This window comes from Episyrphus balteatus, chromosome 1 (assembly GCF_945859705.1).
Source record: "Episyrphus balteatus chromosome 1, idEpiBalt1.1, whole genome shotgun sequence".
In the NCBI taxonomy this organism is placed as follows: domain Eukaryota; kingdom Metazoa; phylum Arthropoda; class Insecta; order Diptera; family Syrphidae; genus Episyrphus; species Episyrphus balteatus.
The window spans coordinates 104,843,020-104,859,404 of NC_079134.1; the positions used below are offsets into that span (position 1 = coordinate 104,843,020).

Here is a 16,385-nt window from a genome sequence, read left to right on the forward strand (position 1 = left end):
TCCAAAATGGCGGTAAGAATGGGCGTTAAAATAGAATTTTTATTTTCAAAACAGTATATAAGCTAGAAATTGGGCTAAATTCATAACAAAAAGGTGTCAGATCTTAGATTTAGGATTCATAGATTCATATTCTTTAAGAAAAATTCAAAAATTTTAAAAACAAAGTCCAAAAAATGCAAAATTAGTAAAACACACTTTAAGACCCCTTATTACGCTATTTCATGGATTATTTTTTTTTAAATTAGCACAATTTTGAGATCTCTTCTATTGAGAAAATATAACTGAGAATTTATTTTTTCTGTGAACAAAAATATACTTTTCTAATAGATTTTAATGTTCTAAATTCAAATCGGAAGTCGAAAAAAATCTATGACGTCACGTTTTTGAGATATAAGTAGTTCAAATTTAATTTTTATCTAAGAAACGTGACGTCATACATTTTTTTTTACTTCAGATTTGAATTTAGAACATTAAAATCTATTAGAAAAGTATATTTTTGTTCACAGAAAAAAATAAATTCTCAGTTTTATTGAACATTGAAACTTTTCATTATATCATGATTTCTAATATTTACTTAAAAACATAGTTGGCAACCATATAACCGCAATATTTTCAATTTTCTTATGAAACATAAATAGAAGAGATCTCAAAATTGTGCTAATTTAAAAAAACAATCCATGAAATAGCGTAATAAGGGGTCTTAAAGTGTGTTTTACTAATTTTGCATTTTTTGGACTTTGTTTTTAAAATTTTTTAATTTTTCTTAAATTTCTATGAATCCTAAATCTAAGATCTGACACCTTTTTGTTATGAATTTAGCCCAATTTCTAGCTTATATACTGTTTTGAAAATAAAAATTCTATTTTAATGCCCATTCTTTCCGCCATTTTGGAGCCGCCATTTTGAATAAAAAAAAGTTGGCAGATTTTTCTGATTCTCCATACTATTACACTGGTTTACAAGGGTTTTGTTGCCGACACAAAAATATACTTTTCTGAAAGTTTTTGGTGTGCTGAACTCGAATCCGAAGTCAGAAATCACTAGTCAGCTCCCGTTTTTGAGACATTACCGTTAGAAAATGCGAAAAACCGTTTTTTTGAGTTCTTCGGACCTTTATCTTTTGTATAATTGTAATATTGTTTGAGCATATTAAGTAACGGTTTATATAAGAAATGTTTTCCATCTTTCGATACCTGTTTAAATCTTGTCAATATCTTTTGTATTGCCCGAGATATCTTAAATTGAAGTAAGTGGGTTTGGCTTCACATAAATCATAAAGAATGACGTTATAAAATTTTTAAAAATACCAAACAACTGAGGATATCTCGGGCAGTAAAAAAGATATCGGAAAGATTTAGACAGATTAAAAAAGGTGGAAAATAGTTCATATAAAAACCGTTACTAAATATGCTCCAACAATTTTCCTTATATAAAAGAATAAGGTCCGAAGTACTACATTTTCTAACGGTAATATTTCAAAAACGAGAGCTGATTAATTTTTTTGGACTTCAGATTCGAGTTCAGTACACGGAAAACCTTCAGAAAAGTATATTTTTGTTTCGGCAACAAAAAAAAAGTTTAATTTTGTTAACCAGTGTTATCATTGAGTGTACCAAATTTCATAACTTTTCGTCCAGAAATGGCCTTGCAAATGAATTTTTACGCCAAAAACGACCAATGGCACCACTGTGCGCCGTGGGACCCGTTTCGTAGTTGAGGTCGGACTCACTTCGGAGCCGATTCGGACCGAGGTCGGACTCGTTCGCTTGAAGCGAACATACGTCATTCCTTTTTTTCGATTCATTTTGTGATCCGACTCAGCTACGAGCTCGACTCAGTTTTCTCGGAATGAAAAATTCACCACACAAATAGGTACATACTAATTTGAGCCGCCGAGGAGCCCGATGCGAGGTGCCGATTCGAACCCAGTTCGGACTCGTTTCCTTGTAGGGCTAATCTTAGATTAGGAGTTTCCAAAATCTGCTTCTACACGAAGACGCAAAGTTCAAGATGCACATAAGAGCAAGGGAAAAAGAAAGTTCGAAAAAAAGGGAAGGAAGGTTTTCTACTCTGTGAGTGTTCGGTCGAAAACTTTGAGACTCATTTTGACGTTTCCTTTTGATCTTGTTCTTTTTTTCTGTTTTGCTTTATTTGATTTCGTCGATCACGCAGAGTTCGCTTCGTCGGATGTATATTAGCCGTTTTTTATTATCCCACTTAATCCATAGTACACATAAAGGTATAACTACATTGGCTCAAAAAGTGAAAAAGTACAAAAGTGAAAATTTTTAAATGCATTTTCGTGTTGTTTTTCGGGCTGGAAAATTAAAACTAATGATGCAGAAACCTTATTTTTTGGTCTAAAAAACAATTTGTATATTCTTTTTCACAAAGCAATTGCGCTAGCCAGAAAAAAAATATTTTCACTTTTGTACTTTTTCAAAAAGTGGTGTATGTAGTTAAGCCTTAATAAGGTAATTTCTTACGAACGTTGTCAAATTTTGTTTGTCAAAAATGGGCACCAATCTGTCAGGTCGGCCTTTAATTTTTATATTTCAATCGCAGTTTACAGGAAATTTGTTTTTGTTTTAATGTATAAACTGTCATTTGAATAAATTTATAAATTAAAAAATAACAAATTTTCTTCGCGGAAAATGGTGACTAACGGCCATATTATTTACTCTGGGCCTTACCAATAATGAATCGCTAAACACACGTTTAAGTATCGTCGGGTTTAATTTTACCGTCGCGTTAAATTGGGTGTATACTAATAATCAAAATAAACACGCGTTTGTGCCTGGCTACACGGTGATTTTTCAATCGCCTAAGCAGTGAGTTTGTAGGCAAAGAGGGATGAAGAGTGAAGGGGGAAAATGCTCACGAAGGGAACTGAATTTTCTGAGGGCAGTACAGTTCCATTGCTAAAATTTTCCTCTTTTTGACGTTTGTTCCTAGAAAATGTAAATGTGGAACGTGATTGGGCACAACAGTGTGTAGCCACCGTATGTGATTTTTCAATCGATTAAAAAATCACTGTGTAGCCAGGCACTTTAACTAATTGTGCTTCTATTACCAAATCTATTACATTTGTTGTCAAAATGACATAATTGAAGTGACATTTTTTGCACGTAATGTAATAATGAACAAAAATATAACTACAAAATACCTACATACCTTCATATATTTTTATTTTGGTTGTAAAAGTTAAAAAATGGAGCCCAAGCAAGGAGGCCAAAAGTGCATAAAAAAAATGTTCATCTATCGTGAAGTACGACGATAGACTGACTCAATACAATGGTGTAGTTGAGGCTGTAGCTTGTAGTACTGCCAAAATTTTACTGAGGGAAAGAACAACAAAAGTTGGCAGCAGCTGATCAAAAAGTTGAGAATGGGTGCGTTCACGTACGCACAGATACCCTATCCAAGATACCTAAGTATCCGATACGTTTGTGAACACGAATCAGCTGTTCATCAAATCTCCCATAAGATACACGAGAATCCAGAAATTTTTAGGATACCTTTGGATTTTTTTGCTTGTCAACACAGCTGATCGATCAGCTGAGATTTTATATGGGATTACAACAACACAAAGGTATCCGGATACCCTTGGATCGGTACGTGAACGCACCCAATTATTCAACTTGCGCTACAAGCTACAGCCACAGCTACACCATTGTATTCAGGGGGTTAGTTTTCTTTTTCAGCCTTTTCTGAAAGTAATGAATATTATTAATAAAAAAGATAAATATTTATAAACAAATAAATTTTTCCATTTACTTATTTAATAAATTGCCGCCAATATTATAAATTTTTCTCAACAGCTTGACTTGACAAATGTTTTTTTTTTCTTGCTGACAAATGACAGTACAAACCGTGCGTTTACATTTAACCGCGCGTTTATAGTTCAGTTTCCCAACTATAAAATTAACGTGGCGTTAACCCTTAACCTGACTATTAAATTGGTTATTGGTATGGAGAAATATTTAACGCTCAGTTAAATATTTAACTGAGCTTTAAATTTGATTATTGGTAAGGCCCTCTGGATTTTGTTTGGATTAAAGTTAATTTTAATACTATGTTTCCACCTACGCTAAATCCGAGATTTAGCTAAGTAGATTTAGAATAAATCTCGAGATTTATTTTAAATTCACTTCGCTAAATCTCAGATTTGGGTTCAGCTACCCTAAATCTAAGATTTTCAACTACTTTCAATCCGAGATAATAGTATAATACTAGGGGTATTCACGATCTGGTGCAACAGGCCTAGTAAAAGTGTAAAATTTTATTTTTTTACAATAGATCGTGAACGCACCTCTTCATATCTATAGTAAATATTCAATGGAATCCATGATATGATTTATATCAGCTTTACTCTTTTTTTTTTACGGAGTTGTCTTTCCACCGATGCTTCTTCTTTTTTTCAATTTTTTTATAATTTCATTCTTTTTTGTGTTCGGGTTAATTTATTTTCACAAATTACATCAAAAGAAACAAAATAAAAAAGAATAAGAATAAAAAAGATAAACTGTTCATCATGGGCGACACGCGACGGCGAGCTTCCATCTGCCAAAAAAATTTTACACCATTGTATTTTTATTTTGCAATAGGGTTAGGGTATAGCAAAAGTGCAAGACCATTGTAAAATTTCAATCCATATATTTTGTTGTTGTAGTGTTGTAAGATTTTACACTTTTGCACTTTTGCAATGATACTAGACCAGTTGCATCGGATCGTGAATACCCCTACTATGTTTCCACCTACGCTAACAGGGCTATTCTGAAGTTGTGATGCTCACAAGTCACAATTTTTTGTGAGGTTTCTTATGAGGTTGTCACAATTTGGTATTCTGCGGAAAACCTCATAAGAAACAACAAATTCACCACTATAGAGGTGAGTTTCTTTTTTGACAGCCAGCTGATTTGTCAAACAAATTAAAAATTTTAATTGAAAACAGTTTATTTTATCTTGTCGTGTATGTGATTTTTCAATTGTTAATTTTAAATAAAATCGTCAGTAAAGTTAATATTGGCTTCTTAAAAAGCATTCTAGTAGCACGTACGTCCAATTTCATAGAAGAAAAATCCTAAGATTCCAGCTCCCAATCATATGATGTAAGTGGTAGCAAAATGGAAGGATTTCTGCGAAGTGAGAACCAACATATAGAATGATACTACCTGAAACAAACCACGTTCATTTCGATCTTCAAGAGTTATGAAAAGGTAAGTCAGAGAGATCAAAAACAAAAAAATAAAAAATATTCGCAGCCCGATGACATCGTCAAAGAAGGACAACCAGGACGTGGTCAGAAAGGACAAGCGTGTAAAGAAACAGTTTATAGGTACATATACATTCTTTTAAATGAGACTGGCATACTAAAATCCTCAACATTTCCCTATTAGGTTCCACAGACGGTGGAGTTGTGGCTGCAGATCCAAGGAATAAAAACAAATGGCAATAAGACAGTTTATTTGAGTGCCTCCGATACAAAATGACGAATTCGAAAAACATAATGACAATGGGAATCATCGATGATCGTCGATTGCCAACACTTTATACTTATTTTTTGTTTTTTTTTTTTAAGAACTGTGCCTACGTTCTGTAACTCTCGCATCGAGAAATTTCTCGCATGAAACACGCAAATCGGAACAAAAATAATGTGAATCGACACAAAAATCATTTTCTCACATTCGTTTGTTTCTATAAACAAAATTTTCTCGCCTTGAAACATTTCTGAATGAAAATGCTTGACAGACTGGAAAAATGTGAATAAAACTGTGTCTGTAAGAAAATAATCGAGAAAATTTCTCGATTGAACTGCCAAAATTTCTCACAAGCAAAAAGGATGCGAGAATTGAAAAAAAATTGATAATCTTGCATTAAATGTGAGATGTTACTACTGAAAATGTGTTCACGTTAATTTATTTTTGTGTCCCTTAAATTTTCAAAATAAAAAAAAAGAATATTAAAGAAAATAAAATGCACGACTGGGGCCGCACGTACTTGCTCTTGCAGTTCAAAGCACTTTTATGTTAGCTTACTTGTAGATTATAAGAGCTGCCTCTATATACATTTTTAAGAAATTTGGTTGGGGAAAAAATAAAATTTAGTTTTTATTTGACTTGACTTTTTTGAGAATAACTAAAACGGCAGTTTTACTGCAATTACTTCGAATATTACGTATGCAAAATTTTATCAAAATCATTAGAGCCATTTTTGAGAAAATTGCAATAACTCCATAATGATGTACGGGAAGAGCCGACATCCGCGATTTAAAAAATCGTAAAGACCATATTTCCACTATCCGCATTTTTTGAGAAAAACTAAAAACGCAGTTATGTTAGAACTATATACAGCATTACGTGTGTTAAATTTAATCAAAATCGTTAGAGCCGTTTTCGAGAAAATTGCAATAACTCGAAAATTTTGTATGGGAGGTATACGTTCTAAGCGAGATATTAAAAAACAAAAAAAAACCAACCTTGGAAATTACGAAAAAAACATCCATACCAAATTTCAAAAAAATCCGTCCACCCGTTTAGGCTGTAGCCACTTGTACAGATGGACGCACCGACGCACAGACGCACAGACGCACAGACCGACGGACGTCATGACGAAACCCACTTTTTTGGACTTCTCCATCATCGTAATGTTAGTTTTGATTAAAACCTCGATTTTTTTTTTTGACACGAAACCAATACTTGCCCTATAGAGCAAGTAAAAATGAAAAATTTTCATGACCTAACCGTGACTTGAACTCGGTACCCTCCACTCGCCGACCGAATGCTCTTCCTTCGGACTACCGAGCCTTGGGATATTTAATGTAAAGGCTTGGCCACACCGGAGGGTACGCGGTAGAGGTACGGGTAACGGTACGGGTACTTGTATGAAAAAAATTCCAAACTGACACATCAACGTTCGGGTGTGGAATTTTTTTAATACAAATATCGTTGCCGCTACCCGTACCGCTACCGCGTACCCTCCGGTGTGGCCAAGCCTTAAAACAATGTCCATATGACCTTTTATGGCCAAAGGTAAAAATATTTTCCCTTTTTTTGACAGTTTCCAATATATTCCAATGGAATAAAAAACTTACAGGGTTGCTTCTCACATCGAGATACAGACACAGGTTATTTTTCCAAATAGAGAAACGTTTGGAATTTTTGTTTCAAAATTTTTCGATGCGAGAAGTTCTCGACTGAGTTATAGAACGTAGGCACAGGTTGATCTATTTTTTTTTTTTTTTGTTTAATTTACTTTCTTGTTTGTTTTCTAAGCAACTACTATATAATTATAGTATGGTGTATATTATAAATTCCATTTTTTGTTTTTCTGTTGATATATTTGAATAAAACTGAAAAAAAAAACGAACAAAAAACAATGAAAATATTAGAGCAAAAAATTTAAAAAAAAAAAACAAAAAAAAAATACATCATAATCAATTAGGAAGGGGATTCTAGGGTGTATTCGGAGGTATTAGATTGTTAAGCTCGGCAATTTTGTATTGATTGACAACATCGTCGTTGAACTTGTACCACTTGTTGTTGCCATCTGATGCATAAGTGTAATAATGTCCCGCTTCCATGCTGCATCCGGAATGAACAACTCCAGCATAGAGATCATAGTGGACCGAAGCAATTTCGGTTAAGGTTTCAGCTGAGCACACCTTGACGGATACATTCTCATTGTGGAAGACCTTGTGCATGAGTTTGCCCGCCATATTATGATTGCTTTGATCATATTTGAAGTGCTTTAGTGTTAATATCAAGTTCTTTGGTGCACTTAATGACGTTAATTAAGCGTTCGGCATCGGAGAGTTTCTTGCAGCGTTCACAAAAGTACTGATTGTCACCGTGAAGTTTTTCCGACGAACAATAATAATCAATCAGATCCCGGACGGTTTAATTCGATGCACAATCATTTTTGACTTCGGGAAATAATAATTGTAGGTCGCGGAAGCTGTCAATGTTTGTGCTTTGCCAGCTGCAAGTCAAGCATTTATAGGTTGTTGGCAATTTGCCAATGAATGTCTTCTCGATTGTGGTCGAGGATCGTTCAATTTGTTGCTGCTGCTGCGACTATGTCTGTTGCAGTTGCTTCTGTGTTGTTGTTAATGATGACGATGATGATGGAGCATCATCAGGCTCTTGTTCGTGCAAAATGTCGAGCAAATAGCCAAGGAACTCTGAGCTATCTTGTTGCAGTCCTGGAGTGAATCCTGGTGGACGCGTTGCATCCAATACTCTTGATGGAGTTAATTCAAATCGAGATGAATGTAACATTAGGCGTGTTTTTTCTACAACTCAGTAGCTACTCATTTTTTTATTTTAATCGAAAAACAATAAAAACAAATACTTACTTGTGTAATTGTTATTATTGTTTTGCGAATAAAATGAAAAATGAGTAGCTACTGAGTAATAGAAAAAACACGCCTATTAATGCAATTAGCTTTTGAATCTTCATAAACAGTGGTGATTTGCTGCTCGACAGCAATATTCTGAATTCTTTGGTCATAGCTAGTGCTTGGACAACGCTGTTCATATAACAAGTGTTACCAAGATTAACTAAACCCACTTTTGCATTGGAATTCATCATAGAACGATGGTTGTCGACTATTTGCTCTATGAGCATTTAGATAGTCGTAAGATGGGGTAAATTCGGCCAAAGCTTCCACCACAGGCTTATAAAGGTCATCGTATCCCGGGAAAGTTGCCATCAATGCTGTCGTCAAATCCACCAGCATTTGCAAACACTTTCTAGTATCATCAGAGTATTTTTCTGCTTGCTTCTTAAGCTGACTAACAACTGCAGGAATCCATGGAACAACCTTATGGAAAACATCTGGTTTATTTTTGGTGTGTTCCAAAATAAGAAACACAATTTCCATGATCATTGGGCGTAGAACTGGCATCATCAGAGTTCTGAAAAGTTTTTCAATATTCTCCAAAGCTACATCATTCAGCAAATCAAATTTTCCTGATCTTTGAGACCACTCCAAATGGCCAGAATCCAGAGATTCAAATTCTGACAGAAATTCAACATCTTCCATTCACAAAGAAGCTTCATAGTCTTGCGAATTGTGGTATCAGACAAGTTATTCGTGAGCAGTTTCTACACTGCCTCATGGACCATATCCTCGGTAAAAAGCTGAAAGACTATGGCAATCGCACACGGCTGCAATCAGTTTATAGACAATGTAAAAGTAATGATGCGTAATGGCTTGATGTTCGTCATTGAATTTGGCAAAGTACTCTCCGACCTTGACGATGTCTTCCTTGAATCGTTTCAGATCTTCTTGATTGGGATTTGGTACTTGGGCAAGCAATCGGATTAGTTCCCGATTGATGCGGGAAATATCAAAATTGCAGTTTCCTCTGCTCTGCTCTGCCGTGATTATGTTAATGTTATTGAGGATGCTCGTAAGATCTGGGGTCTCATTAGAAATCTTTCTAGAGCCAGAGTTGAGGGAACTGCTGCAACCGGTGGCAGTATTGCTGCCACTAGTACCACCGGGATTTATACCTTTTTGTGTGGTTGTCGAGGATGATGATTGGGATGTTGATTTACTTGTGCCAGATGCTCCTGGCGTTCCATTACCATGTGTTATTTTGCTAACAGCCATTGCTTGCAGGGATGTTCGGTTTGATTGGGAGGAGGTTGCAATAACTTCTTCCGAAGGAGAGATACAGGCACTTGAGCGGCGAGCTGCAGTTCGCTTTCGAGCAGTGACAGCGTCGTCGCTGACGGCCGCACTAGGTTTTCTTTTCCGCGAAAGCTGGCCAATGATTACATACAACAGACAGAAGGCAATTGCTAATTTATTTTTGAAGCAACGAAGCAACAAACAAAGAAAATTTTATTGTGAAGATTTGTTGTTGTCTGTCCGACGAGAGCACCTTTGTCTTTTTAGATTTTCGAAATAAATGAAAATTGCGTTGCAACAACGACAACGACGACAAAGACAAGCTAATTGGGAGAGTTCCATGAGAAATTTCAAGTATTTGATTTTTATTTTTTTTTTGCTCAATTTTTTTTCTATAGGTAGACACAAGAGACGCACACTTCAATACATAGAGCATAGAGGAAGGAATACCTAGAGAGCCGACTCGTACCCCCCTTGCCTAAAACACCCGCAAATTTAATTTCAGATAATCTCTCTTATTTTTCTCTTTTTTTCGTATCTGTGAATACGTGTGAAAGGTACAATTCGTTTAATACCTTCCTTTCACCAGTAGATGTCCTCACAAATTTTGAATTTAAACATGATTTTGGTTTGTACATGAACTTGAATAGCTCAAATAGCTCACTCCAGACACATAAATATGTACAGAAATAAAAAAAAAGGTTCGTGTTTTGAATTTATTATATTATTTTTTTATGAATTTATTTCCTACTGAGCACTTAAATTGTTTTTAAGTGTTTTGAGCTCAACTCCACAGTTGAATGTGTTGGTGCCATTTAAAATGCACGGGAAAACTACCACATATAAGCACTGTGGAGTTTTTCCTCTCATTGCAGCTTGTAGGGTGGAAGAGAAAAACCAACCGAAGTCGCGTCTCTAGGTATTCCTTCCTCTATGACATAGAGGAAGGAATACCTAGAGACGCGACTTCGGTTGGTTTTTCTCTTCCACCCTACAAGCTGCAATGCATAGAGCATAGAGGAAGGAATACCTAGAGACGCGACTTCGGTTGGTTTTTCTCTTCCACCCTACAAGCTGCAATGAGAGGAAAAACTCCACAGTGCTTATATGTGGTAGTTTTCCCGTGCATTTTAAATGGCACCAACACATTCAACTGTGGAGTTGAGCTCAAAACACTTAAAAACAATTTAAGTGCTCAGTAGGAAATAAATTCATAAAAAAATAATATAATAAATTCAAAACACGAACCTTTTTTTTTATTTCTGTATACATATGTATTGAAAGGTGGGTGTCTGGAGTGAGCTATTTGAGCTATTTGAGCTATTCAAGTTCATGTACAAACCAAAATCATGTTTAAATTCAAAATTTGTGAGGACATCTACTGGTGAAAGGAAGGTATTAAACGAATTGTACTCATTGTATATATATTTCTATAGTATTATCAATCCATGAAAATACTTTAGCGACATCTTTTGGTAGATCTGCACTTCAATTTTCTGCATAAGGTTCAAACATAAAATAACCTAGCGATCCCAGCGGTGGTGACGCAAAACAGAAAATTCTACTTCATGAGAGTACTATAAGAATATATATACAATGTTGTACTTTTCACACGTATTCACAGATAGGAAAACAAGAGAAAAATAAGAGAGATTATCTGAAATGAAATTTGCGGGTGTTTTAGGTAAGGGGGGTACGAGTCGGCTCTCTAGGTATTCCTTCCTCTATGGCATAGAGGAAGGAATACCTAGAGACGCGACTTCGGTTGGTTTTTCTCTTCCACCCTACAAGCTGCAATGAGAGGAAAAACTCCACAGTGCTTATATGTGGTAGTTTTCCCGTGCATTTTAAATGGCACCAACACATTCAACTGTGGAGTTGAGCTCAAAACACTTAAAAACAATTTAAGTGCTCAGTAGGAAATAAATTCATAAAAAAATAATATAATAAATTCAAAACACGAACCTTTTTTTTTATTTCAGTACATATTTATGTGTCTGAAGTGAGCTATTTGAGCTATTCAAGTTCATGTACAAACCAAAATCATGTTTAAATTCAAAATTTGTGAGGACATCTACTGGTGAAAGGAAGGTATTAAACGAATTGTACCTTTCACACGTATTCACAGATACGAAAAAAAGAGAAAAATAAGAGAGATTATCTGAAATTAAATTTGCGGGTGTTTTAGGCAAGGGGGGTACGAGTCGGCTCTCTAGGTATTCCTTCCTCTATGCTTCAATATGAGAAGAACGAAGAAGAAGAAGCTTGTCTGCTGACAATTGGAATTTTTTTTTCTTTTGCTTTTATTTTGATTGATGATGTGTTTTCGAATGCTGAGGTGCGTTCTTTTTCTAACAATAGTTAACTATTCGGAATTTCGCTCATCTGTCAGTACCAAAAGAACAAAAGAAAATAGAAAAAAATATCTCCTAAACTGGGTGAAGATCAAAACAAACCAAATTTTTCAAGGATGCGCGCAATTTTAAAGAACTGTTGTTTGTAAAAAAAACTCATACAAATCGATTTCAAGTGTTTTTTTTGGTAGTAACGTTCTACTACAACTTAATTAAGTGTCTAAAAATCGAAAAAATTACGGAATTTAAAATATATTTCTATGCTGTATTTTTTGCTTTTTTGTTTTGTTGGTTTGTTTTTGCTGGTTTGTTTTGATTTTCGCCGAGTTTAAAACGTCAAAATGGTAACTGTAAATAGAAAGAGAAGACAAGGACAAATGTTCGAACTTCCCTATTGTTAACTATCGTTAACTTTTGTCGTTCCTAAACTACAAAAAAATTACGATTTGTAACTATTTGACAGATGAACATCGTTCCTAAACTCGTTTTGAAGTGTCAAATAGTTGCAAATCGTAACTATTTCCAACTCACCTCCATGATGGGAGTTGAACCCTCATGAGATTGTTGATGTGTCAAAGTATATGTTTTGTTTACAAAACAAACTCAAAGATTTTTTTCTTTTGGAAATAAGCGGAAAAAATGAAAATAAAAAGAAAGTTTTGTAATTTTTTGATGAAAGATAATTTATTTTGAATAAAAAACAAAATTTTTTTTATAATAATGGAAATAAATGTATTCTCAAAAGAAATGTAGCTGGTGGTTTGACAGTCTAACAATCTCTAACAATAAATCGTTCCTAAATGATTTGTAAAAAATCCAACGATTTCTAACAATGACACTTCAACAATAATTTTTGACATAACAACGATCGTTGACTATAAGTCTGTTCAGCGAGGATTTTTCTAGATCAGAACAGGACAGAGGTGCGTTCTTTTTCTAACAATAGTTAACTATTGTTAACTATCGTTAACTTTTGTCGTTCCTAAACTACAAAATAGTTACGATTTGTAACTATTTGACAGATGAACATCGTTCCTTAACTCGTTTTGAAGTGTCAAATAGTTACAAATCGTAACTATTTCCAACTCACCTCCATGATATGAGTTGAACACTCATGAGCGTTGTTGATGTGTCAAAGTGGATGTTTTGTTTACAAAACCAACTCAAAGATTTTTTTCGTTGCAAATAAGCGGAAAAAAATGAAAATAAAAACAGAGTTTTGTAATTTTATGATAATAGAAAATTTATTTTGACTAAAAAAATATGATTTTGTTATAATTATGCAAATAAAAATATTCTCAAACCAATTTTTTTTTTGTGGTTTGACAGTTTAACAATAACTAAAAATAAATCGTTCCTAAACGATTTGTAAAAAACCCAACAATTTCTAACAATGACACATCAACAATATTTTTTGACATAACAACCATAGTTGAGTATTGTTAGAAAAAGAACGCACCTCAGCACAGCACAGTTTCGTGAGAAACGTCAGATCAAGTTAGAACAGTCATTTAAACGTCAGTTGTCAAAATAAAAAAAAAAATACAAATTGTAAATTATATGAATTTTTTGCTTATCGGTTCTCGTTAGTTTTATATATTTTTTGAGTTTTTACTGCGGAAAATATAATTAAAAAATGTTTTTAGTTAGAAAAACCACGAGCACCCGAGAAATATTCGCACAATTAAATCAAAACAAAAACAAAAAATGACAGCTTTGCTTTTGACACTTCTCACGCATCTGTTCTAACCTGATCTGACTCAAAACCAAGAACAGAAAATCCTGTTCTAAACTGTTCTAGTTTTGTCAATGAACAGGAAACTAGAACAGTTCAGCACAGAAAAAATCTCAATGAACAGCAAAAAGCTGTACTTTTCTGCCTAGAACAGTCCAGCACAACGTCAGTGAACAGACTTTATTGTTAGAAAAAGAACGCACCTCTGGAGTTTTTAAAGGCTTGGCCACACCGGAGGGTACGCGGTAGCGGTACGGGTAGCGGCAACGATATTTGTATTAAAAAAATTCCACACCCGAACGTTGATGTGTCAGTTTGGAATTTTTTCCATACAAATACCCGTACCGTATATCCAGCTTTGATATAGGATCTTGCATAACTTCGACATTACCTTCACTGAATCGATGACCAAATGCTTTGAAATTAAAAAGAAAAAGAATAAATTACTGAATCGAAGTGATTTTTACTGGCTTACTTTTGATAATTCTACAGCGATGTGGGATCCTACATCCATACCAACTTTATCAGCTAATAGCCTGTTTTCACTACACCCCAAATGAGGTAATTTAGCAAATTACCAAAAAAGTGTTTTCACTACAAATTATCTCATTTGGACTGACAAGAAGTGTCAACACTGAAGTATGAATTTAGATTTGACAGTTTTTTGTCGACACTCAATGGATAAAAAATTTTTTTTATTTACCGACGCGAAGTACACAATTGAAATTTAATTTTACCGCTATGATTTTTTTTTTAGGTTGACGTTTCGTAAAATGTCATAATTGTGACCTATTCACAATGAAGGTTTATGAGCGTTCAGGCGATTTGACTTAATTTCCATGCTAATTTCGTTGAAATGAGATGATAATTATCTCATTTCAAATTTGAAATTTGTATGGGAAATTATCTCATTTCGAACCTCATTTCGCAAATTTGATCGAAATCATCTCATTTGCTCTAGTGAAAACAGGCTATAAGGTTGCAGCTCCGACAGGAAATCCAAATGTTTTGCTTGATCCTCTTGAAGAAACCTACGATTTTTAATTAATGATATGGTCATTTCTTGAGCTCCTCCAGCTCTCTTTCGGTCTCAAGCATAAATCATTAGGCGGTGATTAAAAATATCGCTGTCCAAAGTAATAGCCTGTTTTCACTACACCCCAAATGAGGTAATTTAGCAAATTACCAAAAAAGTGTTTTCACTACAAATTATCTCATTTGAACTGACAAGAAGTGTCAACCCTGAAATGTGACATTTGTTGAAATTAGTGAATAAAAAAAATAAAAATAAAAAAAAACAAATTGAAAATTTTTCAAAAGCAAAACAAATATGAAAAATGGAAAATAATATTATTATAATATGCTCAGCCCCTAAGATTAATAATTTTACAAGCGCAAAAACCATAGAAAGCTAAGGAAGAGGGTTAGACGAAAAGGCCGACGGAAATGGAAGTGACTTAAAATGGATATTTTTCGACTATTTGGTCAGGGACCCAAATGATCAATCCAAAGCAGTTCTGGATAAAGGTTAGTATTTCTTTTCTCAAACTTACCACATTTAAACAATACATATTAAATTCTTCCAGCTTTTTACGATCTCGAGGCCAACATTGTGGTTTTTTTTACCCTACAGTTTGAAACAAGAGAAAACATTTCACAGTGCACCAGTGGCTGCAAAGTGTAGTTTTGACATGCATTTTAAATGGTAGCATCGTAACATATCTAACTATTCGCTGGAACGAACACAAATTGTGTTTCCCTTCGTGTGGTGTCCAAATAGTGGCCAAAATGTATCAAAGAAATCTCTTAATAAACACAATAGAGTATTAATTTTTATTCAAATGTTCACTTTTATAAAGCATCATTGGGGGTGGACACATTTGCATCATCATAACCGGCAGCAGAGGATTGAATTAGGTTGCATATTCGACTGTAAATGGAGGTCCAGATTTTCTTTTCAGCTGAGAATTGATAAAGCTTTGATGCACATTTGATTGCTGAGGAGGAGCCAATACTATAGACTAGTTAGCCGCTGGTTTAAGTCCAATTTTCTCCTTTTCCTTGCCGGGAAGGACGCCTTTTACCTGAAAACGCACGTCAATAAAACCCTTTTTCAATTAAATCAAACTCCTTACCTTATGCATTTGATTTTTAAATGTTATATTGTTCTTGGTAGAATACGGATTGTGGGACTTCATGTGGGACAGCTTGCAAGTGGGAACAGTCTCATGGGCTTGGGGCATCATCGTAGTCGGATTCAATTTTCATTAATTTTAGAATTAATAAAGACGCGACGTATCTTTGGCACGATATCGGATAGGTTCGACTTCTATTTAATGTGCTCGGCCACGTCTAGCTTTTTTGGCAAAATTTAATGAAGTATTAGTTTTTTTCAATGTTTTCTTTTTGTAATTTTATTTTTATTTGCCGAACCGACGCCAAATAAACAAATTGAAATTATTTTACCGTAATGTTTTTTTTTTTTTGACTGACGTTTCATGATTGTGACCTATTCACAATGAAGTTTTATGTGCGTTCAGGCGATTTGACTTAATTTCCTAGCTAATTTCGTCGAAATGAGATGATAATTATCTCATTTCAAATTTGAAATTTGTATGGGAAATTATCTCATTTCGAACCTCATTTCGCAAATTTG

At 34.4% G+C, this 16,385-nt stretch overlaps 1 long non-coding RNA gene and 1 pseudogene across 1 annotated transcript; one reads left to right on the plus strand and one right to left on the minus strand.

The window, feature by feature from the left end:
* Positions 1 to 7,399: 7,399 nt before the first annotated feature.
* Positions 7,400 to 10,060, minus strand: LOC129909444 (ubiquitin carboxyl-terminal hydrolase 35-like; annotated as a pseudogene).
* Positions 10,061 to 14,965: 4,905 nt separating this feature from the next.
* Positions 14,966 to 15,565, plus strand: LOC129907128 (uncharacterized). Its single transcript, XR_008770970.1, has 2 exons — positions 14,966 to 15,256; positions 15,316 to 15,565. It is a non-coding gene; the product is annotated as an uncharacterized LOC129907128 (long non-coding RNA).
* The last annotated feature ends 820 nt before the right edge of the window (positions 15,566 to 16,385 follow it).